This window comes from Geotrypetes seraphini, chromosome 1, assembly GCF_902459505.1.
Source record: "Geotrypetes seraphini chromosome 1, aGeoSer1.1, whole genome shotgun sequence".
Lineage (NCBI taxonomy): Eukaryota > Metazoa > Chordata > Amphibia > Gymnophiona > Dermophiidae > Geotrypetes > Geotrypetes seraphini.
In genome coordinates this window covers 83424523-83442974 of record NC_047084.1, presented here as the reverse complement: position 1 = coordinate 83442974, position 18452 = coordinate 83424523, and the positions used below count along the sequence as shown (strand labels likewise).

Here is an 18452-nt window from a genome sequence, read left to right as displayed (position 1 = left end):
GAAACTGGGCATTTCCAGGAAGTTAATTACATTGGGAGATAGCTGGACATTTCCAGGAAGTTACATTACATTGGAAGATAGCTGGTCATTTCCAGGAAGATACATTGGAAGATAGCTGGACATTTCCAGGAAGATACATTGGAAGATAGCTGGACATTTCCATGAAATTACATTACATTAGAAGGTGGTTGGTTTCAAGTTACATAGTGAGGTTTCAGGTTATTTTGTGACATAGAGAAGAAGATTCCCGCATGATGGTATTCATGTTAGGTTAGGTTAACCGGATATGTTTTTTGAATAGTAGTTTCTTTTCGGAATGCTTTAAAGTCTGTTGTTGTAGTCAATAGGTTGGATATGGAGGGGTCAAGTTTCGCTGCTTTAGTAGCTAGGAGGTTGTCGTATAGTTTTTTGCGTTGGGTACCTTTGAGTGCTGGGTAGGAGAATGGGGTCTGGGTTCTCCTAATTCTGGGTGAAAGGTTTCGATTTAGGCGATCGTTTAGGTAGGTAGGCGCAGTTCCGTTTCTTACTTTGTATAATAGAACGAATAATTTGAATTGGATTCTGGCTTGTATGGGTAGCCAGTGTGAGTCTAGGTAGGCATTGGTGATGTGGTCAAATTTTCCGAGTGAATAGATTAGTATGAGAGCTGTGTTCTGAACGGATTGTAGCTGTTTAATTAAGTTTATTGGACAAGGTAGGTAGAGGATGTTGCAGTAGTCCACTAGTCCTAGTACAAGGGATTGGACTATGATCCTGTATTGTTCTTTGTTGAAGAATTTTCTTATTTTTCGTAGGTTACGCATGGTGTAGTATGCTTTTTGTGTTGTTTTGTTGATTTGAGTTTGCATTGTGCAGCATGGCCCTTAAAGAAAAATGCACTGAGCACAAAAATGTTCTGAGTGTAGCAAAAACTTTAGTGAGAAGGGTAAACTGACAGTACACTAGAGAACCTACACGAGAGGGAAGCCATTTACATGTACAGAGTGGTAAAAGCTTCAGTGAGAAGAGACTACTGGCAAAACACTAGAGCAGTCATAAGGGAGTAAAACCACTTACATATAATGAGTGTGGTAAAAGCTTCCGAAGGAAGGCACACCTTAAAATTACCTGATAATCCCAGAAGTGTGAAACCAATTTCATGAACTTAGTTTGGAAATAGCTTTGGTGAGAAGTTAACACGAACCAAACATCAGAGAATCCACACTGGAATGAAACCTTTCTCATGTACTGAGTATGGTAAAAGCTTTAGTGACAAGGGGGAATCATCAGAGAATCCACATGGGAGTAAAACTATTTACATGTACTGCATGTAGTAAAAGCTTCAGGAAAAAGGGGAACCTCAAAAATCACCTGATTATCTGTATATTATATATATTGATATTAGATTCCTAATATGTGTCGAGTTAGGATAAAAACTTATATTGAAAAAAATTGTACTGTAACTGTGGCAAATTGTAGCCTGTTAACTGTATATTATGTATGTTAACCTGTAACCCGTTCTGAGCTCTTTGGGGAGAATGGGATAGAAAATGAAATAACACCCCCTTTTACAAAACCGCGACAGCTGTATTTAGCACCGGCCGGCTTCTGAATGCTCTGTGCTACTCCTGATGCTCATAGGCTAAACACACGCTAAACGCTATCACGTGCATGTTATCCTATGGACGCATTAGCGTTTAGCGCACGTGCTAAAATGCTTAGCGCACCTTAGTAAAAGAGGGCCTATATTTTAGGGTGGGGTTTTTTTTTTTGCAAAATGTCTGAAACAGGATTTGGACATCACATTAAAAATACCTGTCCATTTTTGCAATTGTGTTTTAGAACTTCTCAAGCCTTCCTTTCTGATCACAAATTCCAAATACAGCGGAACCTTGGTTTACGAGCATAATTAGTTCCAGAAGCATGCTCGTAAACCAAATTGCTCGTATATCAAAGCAAGTTTCCCCATAGGAAGTAAGGGAAACTGCTTTGATTGGTTCTACCATCTCCCCCCCCCCCCCCCCCACGAGGCTACCGGTGCTGCTCCATTCTCCTCCCCCCTTGAGGAATCCGAGGCTGTTCCAAACCACCCCCCCCCCCCGTGATCCAGCATCCCCCCAGCGATCCCCCCCCCGCTCGCGTTGCCCCCCCCCCTCCACCGCGATCCTACTTCCCCCCCCGAGCAGTCAATGACACCCTTTACCCTACTTTGCACCAGTGCCGGTGCTCGAAGATCCTCCCTCTTCTGGCGCGGCTGGGCGGTGCGTCGGAGATCCTCCTTCTTCTGGGCTGGACTGGCTTTGAGCATTTGCGCCTGCTCAAAGCCTTCTGGTCTCGCTCTCAATCTCGGAGAGAGTGAGACCAGAAGGCTTTGAGCATGCGCAAATGCTCAAAGCCAGTCCAGCCCAGCCCAGACCAGAAGAAGGAGGATCTCTGACGCACTGCCCAGCCCAGGCTGCGCCAGAAGAAGGAGGATCTTCGGGCACCGACACTGGTGCCAAGTCGGGTAAAGGGTGTCATTGACTGCTCGAGGGGGGGGAAGTAGTATCGCGGTGGAGGGGGGTTGACGCGAGCGGGGGGATGCCGGATCGCTGGGGGGATGCCAGATCACGGGGGGGGGGGGGCGCTCGTACAGCAAGGCAAGCTCGGTTTACGAGGCACCAAGTTTGCAAATGTTTTGCTCATCTTGCAAAACACTCGCAAACTGGTGCACTCGTAAACTGAGGTACCACTGTATTTCAAATGAGAAAGTGTTATCCTTTAACCCAGGGGTAGGGAACTCCGGTCCTCGAGAGCCGTATTCCAGTCGGGTTTTCAGGATTTCCTCAATGAATATGCATTGAAAGCAGTGCATGCAAATAGATCTCATGCATATTCATTGAGGAAATCCTGAAAACCCGACTGGAATATGCAAATATTTGCAGCTTAATTACTCGAGGACTGGAGTTCCCTACCCCTGCTTTAACCACTCCTGATCTTGAAGGGCTTTATAAATCATCAGATTTGCCACAACTTTAGGAACTATACCATGATAAGAGCATAAGATTTGCTGCTGCTGGGTCTGACCAATGGTCCATCATGCCCAGCAGACCAATCACGCGGCTGTGCATACCGGAACAGCACAGCCACGGAACTTTCAAGTGCCACACTGTCCCCCTCTGTTACAAAGGTGCGTTAAGCTTTTTAGCGCGTGCTAAACACATGCAAAACACTAACGCATGCATGTTATCCTATGGACGCGTTAGCGGTTAGCGCACGCGTTAATTTAGCGCGCACTAAATCTGCGCTAAAATGCTTAGCGTGCCTTTGTAAAAGAGGGCTTATATCTCCGCTCAAGATACGAGTAGATACTCTTCAAATCGATACATAGTGTCCCCTGAAGAAGGCGTTCCCTTATGCCGAAACAGGGATCCTTGTTGGGCCTATACTTGGTGAATATAGATTTTATTACCGGTTGAAAAAACCCCACCCTTGCCTTTTTTTGTTTGACCGTACTGTATATTAACCAGTTAGAGCAGTGTCTCTCAAACTTTTTAAAGCCGTGAAAGCTAAACTCGAGGCTGTGGCTGGAGGGCCTCCGAGCATGAGCGGATGTTTCAAGGTCAAGTTTATTGTATTTGATATATCACCTAAGTACCAAGGTGGTTTATGTAAAGTGAAACACATTTGTACATATGCTTCAAAGGTCATAACATAATAAAATAAAGAGGGAGACAAACACTAAAGGGTAAAGATGGATACAAAAGGAAAAGCAGTAAAGGATACATCGTGGTGATGTGATGATGTCATGTGCATATGTGATGTCATCATGTTGACATCCATGCATTTGTGAAGGCCCTCCAGACAGGGCCCTGAGCTTGCTAAACCTGAAATTGGTACGCCGGGGAGCGATGAGGAGGAGAGGCACTGGCAAGGAAGAGAGGTGCCAGTGCCAACTGACTAGGATGGTTAAGGGGCTGGAGGAGTTGCCGTATAGTGAAAGATTAGAGAAACTGGGCCTTTTCTCCCTCGAACAGAGGCGATTGAGAGGGGACATGATCGAAACATTCAAGGTACTGAAGGGAATAGACTTAGTAGAGAAAGACAGACTGTTCACCCTTCCAAATGAGGTAATAGGACAGAGTACAATACTGGGTTTCAAAAAGGGACTGGATGACTTCCTGGAAGCGAAGGGGATTGCAGGGTATAGACAGAAGGTTACTCTACAGGACATAAGCGAAAAGCGTATGAGAGTTTTAGGGTAGGAGCACTATCAGATCATGGACCTGAGGGGCCGCCGCATGAGCGGACTGCCGGGTGCGATGGACCTCCGGTCTGACCTGACAGAGGCAATTCTTATGTTATGTTCCAAGGTAGGGAGAACAAGAGGGCACTCTCTAAAGTTGAAAGGGGATAGATTCCGTACGAACGTAAGGAAGTTCTTCTTCACCCAGAGAGTGGTAGAAAACTGCAACACTCTTCCGGAGTCTGTCTTAGGGGAAAACACCCTCCAGGGATTCAAGACAAAGTTAGACAAGTTCCTGCTGAACCAGAACGTACGCATGCAGGGCTAGTCTCAGTTAGGGCGCTGGTCTTTGACCAAGGGCTGCTGCATGAGCACAATGGACCACTGGTCTGACCCAACAGCGGCAATTCTTTTGTTTTTATGTCTCACAGCACACCTGGAATCTTGCCAGGGCACATAGTTTGCAATACACTGAGTTAGAGCACGGTAATGTAGATGCCCATTCTTTGCCTCTAATACACACATGTCAGTCACTGCTTGGCTTCGAAGATGACCTTCTCTCCGACGTCAGAATTGACGTCGGGGGGGAGGGAGGGAAGGATTGTGGGCCGGTGGCGTGCAATCGCTGCACGCGATGGCCCTTCCCTTCCTGCAGTTGCGGCACCAAGGCTGTAATTTAATGTAGCAACGGGCGGCGAGAAACCTGGGCTACGGCTAATGCCAGCCCTGGAGCCACGGGCAATTTTGGGGTAGGCCACTGCCCCTGTGGCCTCCCCCGTTCCAACGCCTATGTCTGGATACACTAGATCAATCTAACGGCTGCATTTTGAAGGGTTTGTAATTTTTACCAAATTTTAATAACGGCTTGCTTATAGACTGCAGGCCGCCAGGGTAATGATATAGAGGAAAACACCTTTGAAGGTTTCAGGGCTGAAGTTTTTTCAAAAAGACAAATTAAGGAACTATCTTTTATTGGTAACAGGGCTGGTACATTAGATAGATTGTGAACCCACTGGGACAGAGAGGGAAAATGCTTGAGTACCTGATTGTAAAAACCGCTTTAGATAACCTTGATAGGCGGTATATAAAATCCTAATAAACTTGGATCTGTGGGACATTCTTCCTTTTGGAGGTGGATATGATGAGTTTCAGAAAAAAAAAAAAAGTTAGACCTGTTTCTATTCAGTAAGATGGTGAAATTTGATCTATGACAAATTGTTTTTGCTTTTTGGATGGGTTCTCTGTCAAGATACTTTTTTGTTGTTTTTTTTGCAGTGAAGTGGTAGGTTCTGATCTGTAATTAATTTTTGAGGAAACTGGGATGTTATTTTATTTTATTGGGGAATATATTTTATTGCTTGTATGGTTTTCACTGAACAGCTGTTATTACTGTGAAATTGGTATATGAATAAGAAATGAAATTCTCTTTTAAAAATTTATGTTAGAAGACTAAAATGAGCTAGATTTAAGTTAAACAAGAAAGCCAAGGATTTTCCAGTGAAGGACAACTAAAATGGTATAAGGTTTCAAATTTCAAAATTTGATATACCGCCTTATCAGGCTTCAAGGCGGTATACATAAATAAAAAAGGAAAAACAAAAAAATGTATACATAATCAATAGGAGAAACAACAGGTAGCAATGGGACACATTATAAAACACAGACTAAAACCGAGACGATAGGGAAAATAAAGGAGAACTACATTACTTAAAGTGAAGAGCGGAAATAGGGAAGAACGGGGAGGAGAGGAGGGGGAGGGAAACATAGAAACCAGCAATAGTGCGGGTCTAAAATGCATGTAAAACATTAATGGTCCAAAGCCAACTTTGAACAAGAATGTTTTTAAGTTAGTCTTGAAGATGTTAAGTGACTTATCCTCTCTTTAGGTGATTAGGTGCTGGATTCCAGAGCGTAGGGGCAGTTTCAGAGAAAATAATAGTTCACATGTTGTTGATATGTTTTAAAGACGGGATTGAGAGTAAGTTTAGAGTAACTGATCGGAGGGATCGTTGGAAGTTTTAGAACTAGAAGTGGAATGTAAGACTAACCTCCCCCACCCCTTTTTACGAAACCACAATAGCAGTTTTTATCGCAGACCGGCACGCTAAATTCTCTGCGCTGCTCCCGATGTTCATAGGAGCTCTATGAGTGTCGGAAGCAGTGCAGAGCATTCAGCACGCCGACCTGCGCTAAAAACGCTATCACGGTTTTGTAAAAAGGGGGGGGAGGTAAAAAAGTTGACATGATTCAGGCTGAAAAGTTCTCAGCCCAACCAAGAAAAGAATGATGTGGAGCCATGAAACTTACAAGTTATTCCATGCTTTTCTTGACACTTTTTGTTTTATTTCATATTTTGATTTACTTCATATCATATCATGTATGTGCATAACATCATACATCATGTCATTGAAACGAAAAGTGTCAAGAAAAGTGTGGAATAACTTGTATGTTTCATGGCTCTACATCATTCTCTTTATGGTTGAGCTGAGAACTTTTCAGCGGCCCCTCGTATTGTGATGTCATAATGCCTCATACCACCAATGCCTAAGAGCCAGCCTCATCGGTGATATCACAATGGCATGGTTTACCTACACTTGTGCCCATTAGCTAGATGCATTTGCCTCATTGAAATGAAAAGTGTCAAGAAAAGTGTGGAATAACTTGTACGGCCCCTCATAGATGACTAAATTGTGATCAAGTTTCATTTCCACTGTTTTCTAATTGGCCTTTACAAGTATTATTTTTTTTGAAAAGGTTACTGCAGCATGATTAATGTATTTTTATCATGTAATTGTTATTTACCCTGAATAGACTGTGATTTGTAATTACTTTTATTATGTTTATGTATATGGTTTTGTAACTGCATAACCTTTGTAAATATTTATTGCCTTTCTGGTAATGCATTTAATTTTTATGTACTTCTAATCTGCACTTGAACAGGCTTTAAACTGGTAAATGTAGAATATAAATACCACATTAATTCAATTAAAACTCAGAAATGTCAGAAATATTTTCTTTTTTTTCCACAGAAGAGGACAAACAAGTAGCAACAGGACAAACGATCAGAAGCAGAGAAGGAACACTAGTGGGAGGGAGGGTGTTAAGAAAGATACTTCAGGGGGGGGGAGGGAACTCAAATATAAACTGAAACTCCCGAAGCAATCCAGATAATCAGTGTTCGGATAATCAGCGTTCTACTGTATGTGAATATATCACAACTCTGCCTCTGTTCTACCCACACTTTACGGCAAAAGCTAGAAAGATGCAAGGGTGCATTGGGGAGGGGGGGGGGGGGGGGCGGGTAATGGCCAGTAGGAAAAAGGAGGTATTGATGCCCCTGTATAAGATTTTGGTGAGACCTCATTTAGAATATTGTGTACAATTCTGGAGGCCGCACCTTCTTTTTTTTTTTATAAATCTTTAGTAATTTTTAAATATTAACAGTGAAATACACAGGTATAAGAACCTATAACAAGTCAAGAAAAGCACATTCAACTTACAGATATTAAAAATCAATCATTTTATCCCACCCACCCATTGATTAATCACTATGTATATACTCTTTCAATAATCTACACTTATTTAAAATAATACAGTAACGCAATCCCACCCCCCTCCCTCCTTCCCACCCTGGATGCACAAGGAGATGGCACAGAATTAAAGACAAAAACCAACTACAGAGAAGTAATATAAGATGTCAACGGGCCCCAAACCAGTTTAAATGCGTTGCTATGCCCCAGCATTTCAGCATTCATTTTTTCATACCTAAAACTAGAGCATAGGTTCGCCCACCAAAAAGGAAAATTCAGGTAATCGTAATTTTTCCAATTACGGGTTACCATCTGCATTGCTCTCCCGGTCATAATTAGGAAAAGACGCATCTTCAAAAAGACCATAAAAAGGATGGAGTCGGTCCAGAGGAAGGCTACTAAAATGGTGGGTGGTCTTCGTTATAAGGTGTATGGGGACAGACTTAAAGATCTCAAAATGGGAGATGCTTGGCTTGCTTTCTCAGAGAAGGCGACTGTGACAGAATTTTAAAGTATGCAATAAACACGCAGGATCCAAAGACAGACAAAGACAGAAATGAGGCACTGGGGGAAAGTTATGATCCAAAACAAGAAGATCACACTGGAGTAACCTGCGTAGAATTACAGTTGAAACCCTGAATCAGTGTATCACAAACTGTGTGCCCTGGCAAATTCCAGGTGTGCCGCGAGATACCGGTAAGGAGGAGAAGCGCTGGCACCGGCTGAACATGCGCTAAAAACGGTAACACGAGCATGTTATCCTATGGATGCGTTAGTGGTTAGCGCAGGCGTTGATTTAGCGCGCGCTAAATCCGCGCTAAAACGCTTAGCGCGCCTTTGTAAAAGAGGGCCTAAGTACCTTTGTCTTTCCGCTGTAGCCTTGTTTTTCCTGAGTGCTTCTTTAATTCATTGATGATCCAACATTCAAGCGACTCCCTCGTAAGCTTTCTGCTTCTAATGCACCTGGAAAAAAAAGTTTTGGCAACGAGTTTTTGTCTCTACAGAAAGCTTCTTTTCAAATTATCTTTTAGCCTTCTTTATCAGTGCCTTACATCTAACATTCCAGTTCTTATTCTGCTCCCTATTTTCTTCATTTGGATCCTTCTTCCATTTTTTAAAGCTTTTTTTATTTTTTTTACTTTGATAGAAACATAGAAATAGATGGCAGATAAGGGCCACGGCACATCAAGTCTGCCCACTCCGATGATCCTTCCTATCTATCTTTGCGGATAGATCCCACATGTCTATCCCATCTGGCCTTAAAATCTGGCACACTGCTGGCCTCAATAACCTGAAGTGGAAGACTATTCCAGCGATCAACCACCCTTTCGGTGAAGAAGAACTTCCTAATGTCACTGTGTAGTTTCCCGCCCCTGATTTTCCACGAATGCCCCCTTGTTGCCACGGGACCCTTGAAGAAGAAGATGTCTTCTTCCACCTCGATGCGGCCCGTGAGATACTTGAATGTCTCGATCATATCTCCCCTCTCTCTACGTTCCTCGAGTGAGTAGAGCTACAATTTCCCTAACCGCTCCTCGTACGGGAGCTCCTTGAGTCCCGAGACCATCCTAGTGGCCAGTCTCTGGACCGATTCCAGTCTCAGCACATCCTTGCGGTATTGCGGTCTCCAGAATTGCACACAGTACTCCAGGTGCGGTCTTACCATGGATCTATACAGTGGCATAATGACTTCAGGTTTACAGCTGACGAAACTCCTGCATATGCAACCTATGGTTTGCCTTGCTTTGGATGAAGCTTGCTCCACTTGATTTGCAGACTACCGTGTTTCCCCAAAAATAAGACTCTGCCTTATTTTAATTTTGAGCCCAAAAAAACACACTAGATCTTATTTTGGGGAAAACAATGCCCAATCACAAACCCACAGCATCATTCTATCCCCCCCCCCCCAGCAGCATTGCCAACCCCCCGAAGACCCTTCCAGCTCTCCTTCCCCACGCCGCCCCCGAGACCGATAAACCATTACCTTCTTCCACACGGTTGCGTTGCAGCAGCAATCTAAGCGGGCTGCTTCAGGCCTTCTACTGCCAGGGCATTCCTCTGCCGCATCACTGATGATGTCATTAGCAACGCCCCAGCGGTAGAAGGCCTGAAGCAGCCCATTTAAATTAATGCTGCGACGCTGTCGTTTGGAAGAATGTAATGTTATGTCGGTCTCGCGGTCAGCGTGGGGAGGGAGAGATGGAAGGGTTAGCGGGGGAGGGGGGCTGCCTGCAAATCCAGCGCTTCAACTAGGGCTTATTTTCGGGGAAACACGGTATGTCAGCTGTTGTTTTGCCTTCCTGTCACTGTTTTTGATATGTAAAATACAACTGGATGGAATAATTATGTAATGTCCATGCCTGATTTAAACTCTTAACCTTTGCAGCCGTTCCTTTGTAGCTTTCTGTTACACTTCTCCCTCCTTATTCGCAGGGGAAACGGGCAGAGCCGGACCGCGAATGGAGAAAAACTGCGAATATCCGGCTCTGACCCACCCCCGCCTCCCTTCTGCTTTCCCCTGGCATCCCGGCCTTACCTGGTGGTCTAGCTGGTTTTCGGGGCAGGAGCGATCTTCCTAATGGCTATCTGCACGGGGCAGGAGTGTAGGAAGATTGCTCCTGCCCCAAAAACCAGCTAGACCACCAGGTAAGGCCGAGATGGCAGGGGGGAAGAAAAAAATATGGTGTGTTTTTTTTCCTCCTCCCCCCCCCCCAAAAAAAATTGTGATTATGTGAAATCGCAAGTAGGGAAACCGCAAATGGGGAGGGGGAAGTGTAATCATTTCCCTCATAATTGTCTTTTCAAAAGTTAAATATCACAGTAGATTTCTTTAGTGACTTTACTCTGGTTATTATCTTAAATTTGATCATGTTTCGTTCACTATTGCCAGGCAGTCCCAAAACTGTTCCCTCTCACACCAAGTCCTGCATTCCGCCAAGTATTAAATCTATAATAATCACCATTCTTGTCAGTTCCTGAACCTGCTGCTACATAAAGCAGTTATTTATTTCATCTAGGAACTTTTCCTTTCCACATGGAATTTCTATCAATAAGGATTTCATGCATACTGTTTCCTGCAGACATTTATTTGTTAGACTCAATTATCTCTAACATATAGTGCAACCCCAATCTGATTTGATCTACCCTATCACTGCTATATAAACCCCCTATTCCTAAACCACGATAGCGGTTATTAGTGCAGAATAGGGTTATTAGTGCAGGATAGCGGATATTAGTGCAGGGAACCATGCTGCTCCTGACGCTCATAGAGTTGCTATGAGTGTCGGGAGCAGCGTGGAGCATTTATCGTGGCTCTCTGCACTAATAAACGCTATTGCGGTTTAATAAAAGGGGGGGAGGGGATCATTTGTACCTAGGTACTTCTACCAGTTCTTTGAGCTGCCTGCTAATTCTTCCATCTTATTTGTTAGGCTTCTAGCATTTGTATACAAACATTTCAAAGTGTGTTTTTTTGTTTGTATCTACAAACTGCTTAGCAATTGATAGGATTAATTTGCAGTCTTTATTTTGTTCACCCTTTAAGGCAGGGTTTCTCAACTTGGTCCTGGAGTATTCTCTTGCCAGTCAGTTTTTCAGACTATCCACAATGAATATGCATAAAAGAAATTTGTGAATATCCTGAAAACCTGACTGGCAATGGGATACTCCAGGACCGAGTTGAGAAACGCTGCTTTAAGGGATCCCGACTATTGGGATGTTCTAACTTCCCTGTTTCGATAGTATTCCCTCAGAGATACCTCACTCTGAGCCTTACACTCCTGACTGAGTATTGGCTTCCTTTTGTTTTATCTCATTTTTAACTCTGGCTTTTACAAAGGCTCGGTAGAGGTAAATGTTCAGCACTAAACAGAGGCTTCCTTTATTTTATTTTGCAGTTGTAAGAACATTACAATGGAAATAGATATACAATGGAAATAAAGAAACAAAACATTCAAAAAAAAAATATATATCTTAGTCCAGTGGTTCCCAACCCTGTCCTGGAAGACAACCAGGCCAATTGGGTTTTCAGGCTGGTCCTAATGAATATGCATGAGAGAGATTTGCATATAATGGAAAGCAAGCAAATCTGCTCCATGCATATTCATTAGGGCTATCCTGAAAACCCGATTGGCCTGGTGATACTCAAGGACAGGGTTGGGAACCACTGTCTTAGTCCATATCCTCGAGATCAAAGCAAAATTATCAAATACCATCTATTCTAAAGGAACATTAGCACAAACGGAACAGGCATAAAAAATGAAATCTATGAATTCCTAATTACCTCCAACACTGAAAATACATCTAAGAAACATTGCTCTGAAGAACAGGTTTATTTTTAAGAAAATGTTCGAAATGTAATGGATTTAAGAAAACAAACTTATCACTTCCATATGTGATCAAGCATTTACAAAGAAATGCAAGAAAAAAGTAGAACCTATAGCCAAGACTTTAGGCTTTAAAATAAAAATAAAATAAGATACTTCTGTCTCCTCTTTGTTCCACATACTACATCAAGAAAAATAGGACCGATCAATAGCTCAATGAGCGATTGAAACACGCGCAAAGCCCTAACAGCAGTGGTAGGGGAAGCAGCCTTCTGTCACTGCTGTTAGGGCTTCTTTTTTTAATGGCACAAATATTGTGCATCTGCTATACACACACAATCTGCCCCATACCCCCCCTTGGCAGCGAAAATGACAGGAGGGGGGATGCCTACTCCCTCTTGTCTGGCCAAATACCCTGTGCCATGCTCCCACCCAATCCTGGAACCACCACCACTGACCACCCCCAACCATCCCCTACTTAAAAAGTCAGAAAGGATGCCCACTCCCTCCTGCCACTGGATGCACCCCCGACCCCCCCTACTCCCTGACCCCCCCCCATACCTTTGTTAAATGTTGGGAGCTGGAGGGAAGCTTCGACTCCCGTAAGTAGAAAATGATAGGCCTTCTCCTCTCCATGTGGTGCACGGGGAGAAGCCTAAGGCCCTGATTGGCTCAGACATCTAAGGCCCCTCCCAAGGGGAGGGGCTTAAGGTATGACATCTGAGCAAATCAGACTTCAGACCTTAGGCCCCACCCTGTGCATCACATGGGATACTTAGGGAGGAGCCTAAGGCCTTGATTGGCCAAGTGATGTTAGTGTATCAATCTTTGCATGGGATTTTAGCTAATTTGCATGGCTAGATCAGAAAATGGGCGATTGAGGGGAAAAGACATGGTGGGCCATTTTGTGCATCGGGTTAGTAAAAGTGATCATCGCTAAAGCTGTGAAAACAGTTTAGCGATGATTGCTGACTTTAGTGCATCTAGCCCTAAGTCCTTTAGAGAATCACACCCAGCAGCACCTAAGTCTTTCTCCACCCCTAAATGTACTTATTTTGGTGTTAAGCACTAGAGAATGACACGGTGGCAGTTACCCGCGGCTAGCCGCGTTTAACCGCGGGTAACCCGCTGGAACTTGGAAAGAAAAATAGCAGTCGCTGCGGGGACGGGGACAAAGCCATTCACCGCCCCGTGGAGCGGTGAATGGTCTTGTCTCCGCAGTGAGGCATCAAGGATCGCGCGGTCCTCGCAGCCACCACCCGCCCGCCCGTAGCATTTAGCTAGCTCCCTCCCTTCACCTCACCTTATATTCCGAGTTTGCCAGCTTTCTTTTTCCCGAGCCGCACGCTTTCAAAAAGCCATGCACGCGCGGCTGCGCAAGTCAATCAATCTTCTCCTCTGACATAAACGGAAACAGGAAGTTGCAGGAGAGGAGAAGTTTGATTGACTCGCGCAGCCGCGCGTGCACAGCTTTTTGAATGTGTGCAGCTCGGGAAAAAGAAAGCCGGCAAACTCGGAATATAAGGTGAGGTGGAGGGAGGGTGGGGCTGCTAGTCCTTTCATAGATCTGTAATACTTAAATGCTGTTTCATTGTGGGTATTCTCCCCTCTTTAGCAGAACTGGTTTAGTTAGAAACTGGCTGTCGGACAGACAGCCTAAAAAAAATCAGTGCCAAAAATTTAGCACCATTCTATAAACTGCCTCTGGTTAGGCATGGTTTGTATCAGGGGTGTCCAACCTGCGGCCCCGTGAAGTATTTTGTGCGGCCCCGGTCGAGGGCGAAGCAGCGTTTTCCTCTGCCGCCCCTGGGTGTTTACCGTCTTGCCAGCTCCCTCCTCTGTCTTGCTGCAGCGTTTGCGCAGCCCCCAGAAACTTTTTTTTCGGCCAGTGCGGCCCAGGGAAGCCACAAGGTTGGATACCCCTGGTTTATATAATCATGCATAGCACCCATTTGCATGACTAACATTTAGACATAGGCATTTATGCAAATGAAAACCAAGCCTAAATGCCTGCGATTCAGTTGTACGTAGATTGGGCATATTTTGTAACTTTTGTTATTTCCAACTTTTAAGAATGCTCATGTCTTGCCCATACTCCTTCCCAGGCCACACCCGCTTTTGAGATCCACACACTGGAATTTACACACACCACTTTATAAAATATGCTTAGAAAGTTGTGCTTGTAAATTCTTATTAGTGCCAATAATTACTTGTTAATTGGCAATTATCATTACTGATTGGTTTGTTAAACAATTAAGTGGCGTGCACAAATCTTCAATGCGCAAAGATTTACTTGTGCAACTAGAGGCGCAGTATACACTTCTCCCTCCCTATTCGCGGGGGTTAGGGGCAGAGCCGGCCCGCGAATAGGGAAAAATTGCGAATAACTTTTGGCTGGCTCCGACCCACCCTCAGACCTTACCTGGTGGTCTAACGGTGACGCGGGGCAGGAGCGATCTTCCTACACTCCTGCCCCGTGCAGAGCCGTGCTGCTGAGTTCCCGTGGTCTCACGAGACTACAACAGGTAAGGTCCATGCTCCGATCGCCCCCCACTCCGCCTTCGATTGCATTCCTCCCCGCCGCCTCTGATCACCTCCCTCCGCCTCCGATCGCCCCCCTCCCCACCCCCGCTGCTTCCAATCGCCTCTGATCGCTTCCCTCCAAGTCCCAGGGCCGTTTTTTTTAATGTCAACGAGCGATTCAGAAGGGGGGATGGGGAAAAACCGCGGATAATCGAAACCGCGAACATTGAAACCGCGAATAGGGAGGGGGAAGTGTATAAAATCAGGGGGTTATATGCTTAGTGCCCTTTAGTAAAAGTGGCCCTTAAATAGGTAATGCTAGTGCAGTGGTCTCAAACTCGCGGCCTGGGGGCCACATGCGGCCCGCCAGGTACTATTTTGAGGCCCTCGGTATGTTTATCATAATTACAAAAGTAAAATAAAACAGTTTCTTGGTCATATGTTTCTTTAGCTATAAATTACAATACACTTCTCCCTCATCATTCGCGGGGGATACTGGCAGAGCCGGACTGCGAATGCCGAAAAACCGCGATTATCCAGCTCTGACCCACCCCCACTTCCCTGCCGCCTTCCCGGCCTTACCTGGTGGTCTAGAGGGCTTTCGGGGCAGGAGCGATCTTCCTACGCTCCTGCACCGTGCAGATCGCCATCAGGAAATGGCTGTAGCGATCTGCACAAAAGCCCCCGAAAGCCCTCTAGACCACCAGGTAAGGCTGTGAAGGCGGCAGGGAGGAAAAAAAGATGGATTTTTTTTTACATTAAGACTATTTTTTAATTTTTCCCCTCCCCAGAAAAAAATCACGATTATATGAAACCGCGAGTGCAGGAACCGCGAATGGGGAGGGGGAAGTGTATTATTATTAAGACTTATCCAAAAGGAAAGATTTCTAAACTATAAAGAGTTTTACCTCATGCAAAATTGTCATTTCTTTAAGACATTAACTATTTTTTCTGAGGCCCTCCAAGTACCTACAAACCCAAAATATGGTCCTGCAAAGGGTTTGAGTTTGAGACCACTGCGCTAGTGCCTTTATCTTAAGTCCAAGTCTACCTTTTCCCATGTTTGAATGCAATTTTTGGCATTTTAAAATGTCCATCTGCTTTGAAAATAAGCACCTTAGTATGGAAATTCTCTAGTGTGTAATTGCAAAGGGGTGGGGATGTGGGGGGAGAATGGATGGGGCAGGGGTATGCCAATACTTATGTTCTAAGGTTACAGGAAACCAATAGGTAGGTGTATAACTCTAACATTTATGTGCAGACATTGTGCCAGTCATTGACATGGTGTAAGTGCCTGAGGGGTTCTTTTACTAAGGTGAGCTGAGTTAGAGTGCATTATGGCCTAGATTTTGTAACTTTAGGCATCCACAATGTGGACATCGATCGACTTAGACGTCCAAATAAAGTGGATAATGAGTCCAATTAATGACTTAAACAAGCATTAATTGGAACTTAGACATTCAAATGCTTGACACAGTTCTACAAATAAACGTCCACAATTGCGCCCATCGGAAAAAGCTGCACCTAAAAAATAGGTGTGCTTCATATATATCTCTGTTTAATTTTAATATTTATGGATGCTTATTGTTCCCCAATTGCATCCATACTATTTTATACATCATATTTGTTGTATAATCTCCTTTTACTTTTCTGTTTCCTTTTTATTGTTAAAAACTTCAATAAACACATTTCAAAAATGAAAAATAGGTGTGGGAGTGGTGTAGGCATGGTGTGGGAGTGGCTTTGATGTGGATGTCCATTTTCAGAATCGTATGCCGCTCAGCGCCCGAACACGTCTACCTAAGGCCTAAAATGTAGGCATTGCAAAACCAGATTTACTTTTGAACGTGAGCTGGGCGCTAGGTAGACTCTGGTTAGGTGGACACGACTTAGGCGTCAATTAGGCGGCAGTTAAGTATCTGTTTATAGGTGAATAGGACTTTTATTTTGGGGTTTTAGAGGACCCCAGGTTGATATTAAGCTCAAAATATGTTTAATAATGCATTACTTAATCAAAGCACATAAAAAATATATATAGATTGCATACTAAACTTCTATTTTTGGGCTAAAGAGGACTCCTATTTGATAATAATAGAAAAAGATGTTTAATAATGCATTACTGAAGCAAAGCACATGAAAAAAATATATATGTATTGCATACTAAACCTCATTTTCAAGAGGTTAAGAAAAGAAAAGGAAATACACTACTTACACAATAGCTATCCTTCAGAGCAAATGGATGTGTCTGATGCATAATCTTGACATCATTGTGACATCATCAAAATGCACCTAGATGGCAGAATACCACTAAAGAATGATAGGAACCCCTACCTAAAAGGAAACACTTGTAGCTTTGTGATTAAAGGTGCTGCTTCCATGGTCCAAAGATCATGGGTTCAAATCCACACACTCCTCCCAATACCTTAACAGCTTCTTTTTGCTCTCATAAGAGAGTATGGATTGTGGACTTTGCCATTTACATTTGCACTCTGCCTTTTCCAGGGTCCAGAGGGAAACTTATTTTTCTCTGAGATGGCTAGGATCTCGTAACGTATCATATCTTCAAGGGTCCCACAACAACAAGAGGGCATCCGTGGAAAATTAGGGGAGGGAAACTACTAGCTGACACCAGGAAATTCTTTTTCACAGAAAGGGTGGTTGATCGCTGGAATAGTCTTCCACTACATGTGATAGAGGCCAGCAGCGTGCCTGATTTTAAGGCCAGATGGGATCGTCACGTGGGATCTATTCACAGGGCAAAGGAAGAGGAGGGATCTATTCACAGGGCAATGGTAGGGGAGGGACATTAGGGTGGGCAGACTGGATGGGCCTTGGCCCTTATCTGCCGTCTATTTCTATGTTTCTATGTTTCTATATCACCTTGCAAAGAACCTCTGCCTAAAATAAAGTGCCTGTTGCTCACTGGTTAAAGGCACTCCTTCTGTCTTCCAAAGGTCATGGATTCAAATCCCAAGTATGATCAGATACCCCAGCTCGTATTCCTTTTTTTTTTTTTTTGTGGTATTCTGTCATAAAGGTGCATATTGATAATGTCACAATGATGTAAAGAAGGTGTTAGTATACAGTATATATATTTTTATGTGCTTTGTTTAAGTAATGCATTATAAAATCGAAGGTTTAATATAAAATATATATGTGTATTTCTTTCATGTGCTTTGCTTAAATAATGCATTATTAAACATATTTTGAGCTTTATATCAACCTGGAGTCCTCTTTAGCCCCAAAATAAAAGCCCCGTTCAGCTATAAGAGGATGCCTTAAGCACGCCTAAGTCATGTCCATCTAAGTTGCACCTAAAATAGAGCCCAAAAAACCTAGAGTAGTTTTACAATTCACATGTGCTTTAACAGCTGAGTATATGGTGCAGAGGTTAGAGCTACAGCTTTAACACCCTGATGATGCTAGTTTGAATCCCCCATTGTTCCCTGTCTCAGAAGAGAAATAAATAAAATAATAGTGGTGCCAGCATTTCACTGCATACATTTTTAATGAAAAACAGCATAAAATCGCCATTCTAATGACATCATAACAATGAGACGTGATGACATTATAGACATTGTGGAGACATCTGGGTGACGCCTAAAAGGCGATTCTGTAAAGGACGTCTAACTCTTTAGACTCGCTGAACGCAATTGTCTATAGTGCATCAATGCATTATAGAATCACCCTCAGCTGGACGTCGAAACCACTCCTAAAGTTAGACGTCCTTTACAGAATCTAGGCCTAAGTGCCCTGAAGCCAATAGGTATACAATGGGCTGCATGGCGTTTAGCATGTGCTAAATCCATTGCACACATAAGTAAAAGGATCCCTAAATGTTGACTGAAAGCAACAAAACTGCTTTAAAAT

The 18452-nt window shown here is 43.6% G+C and overlaps 1 protein-coding gene across 3 annotated transcripts in view; it reads left to right on the top strand.

Moving 5' to 3' along the window:
* The window catches only part of DCC (DCC netrin 1 receptor), a 906493-nt gene that overhangs the window by 654763 nt on the left and 233278 nt on the right, over positions 1 to 18452 (top strand). The gene's annotated exons all lie outside the window — the stretch shown is intronic.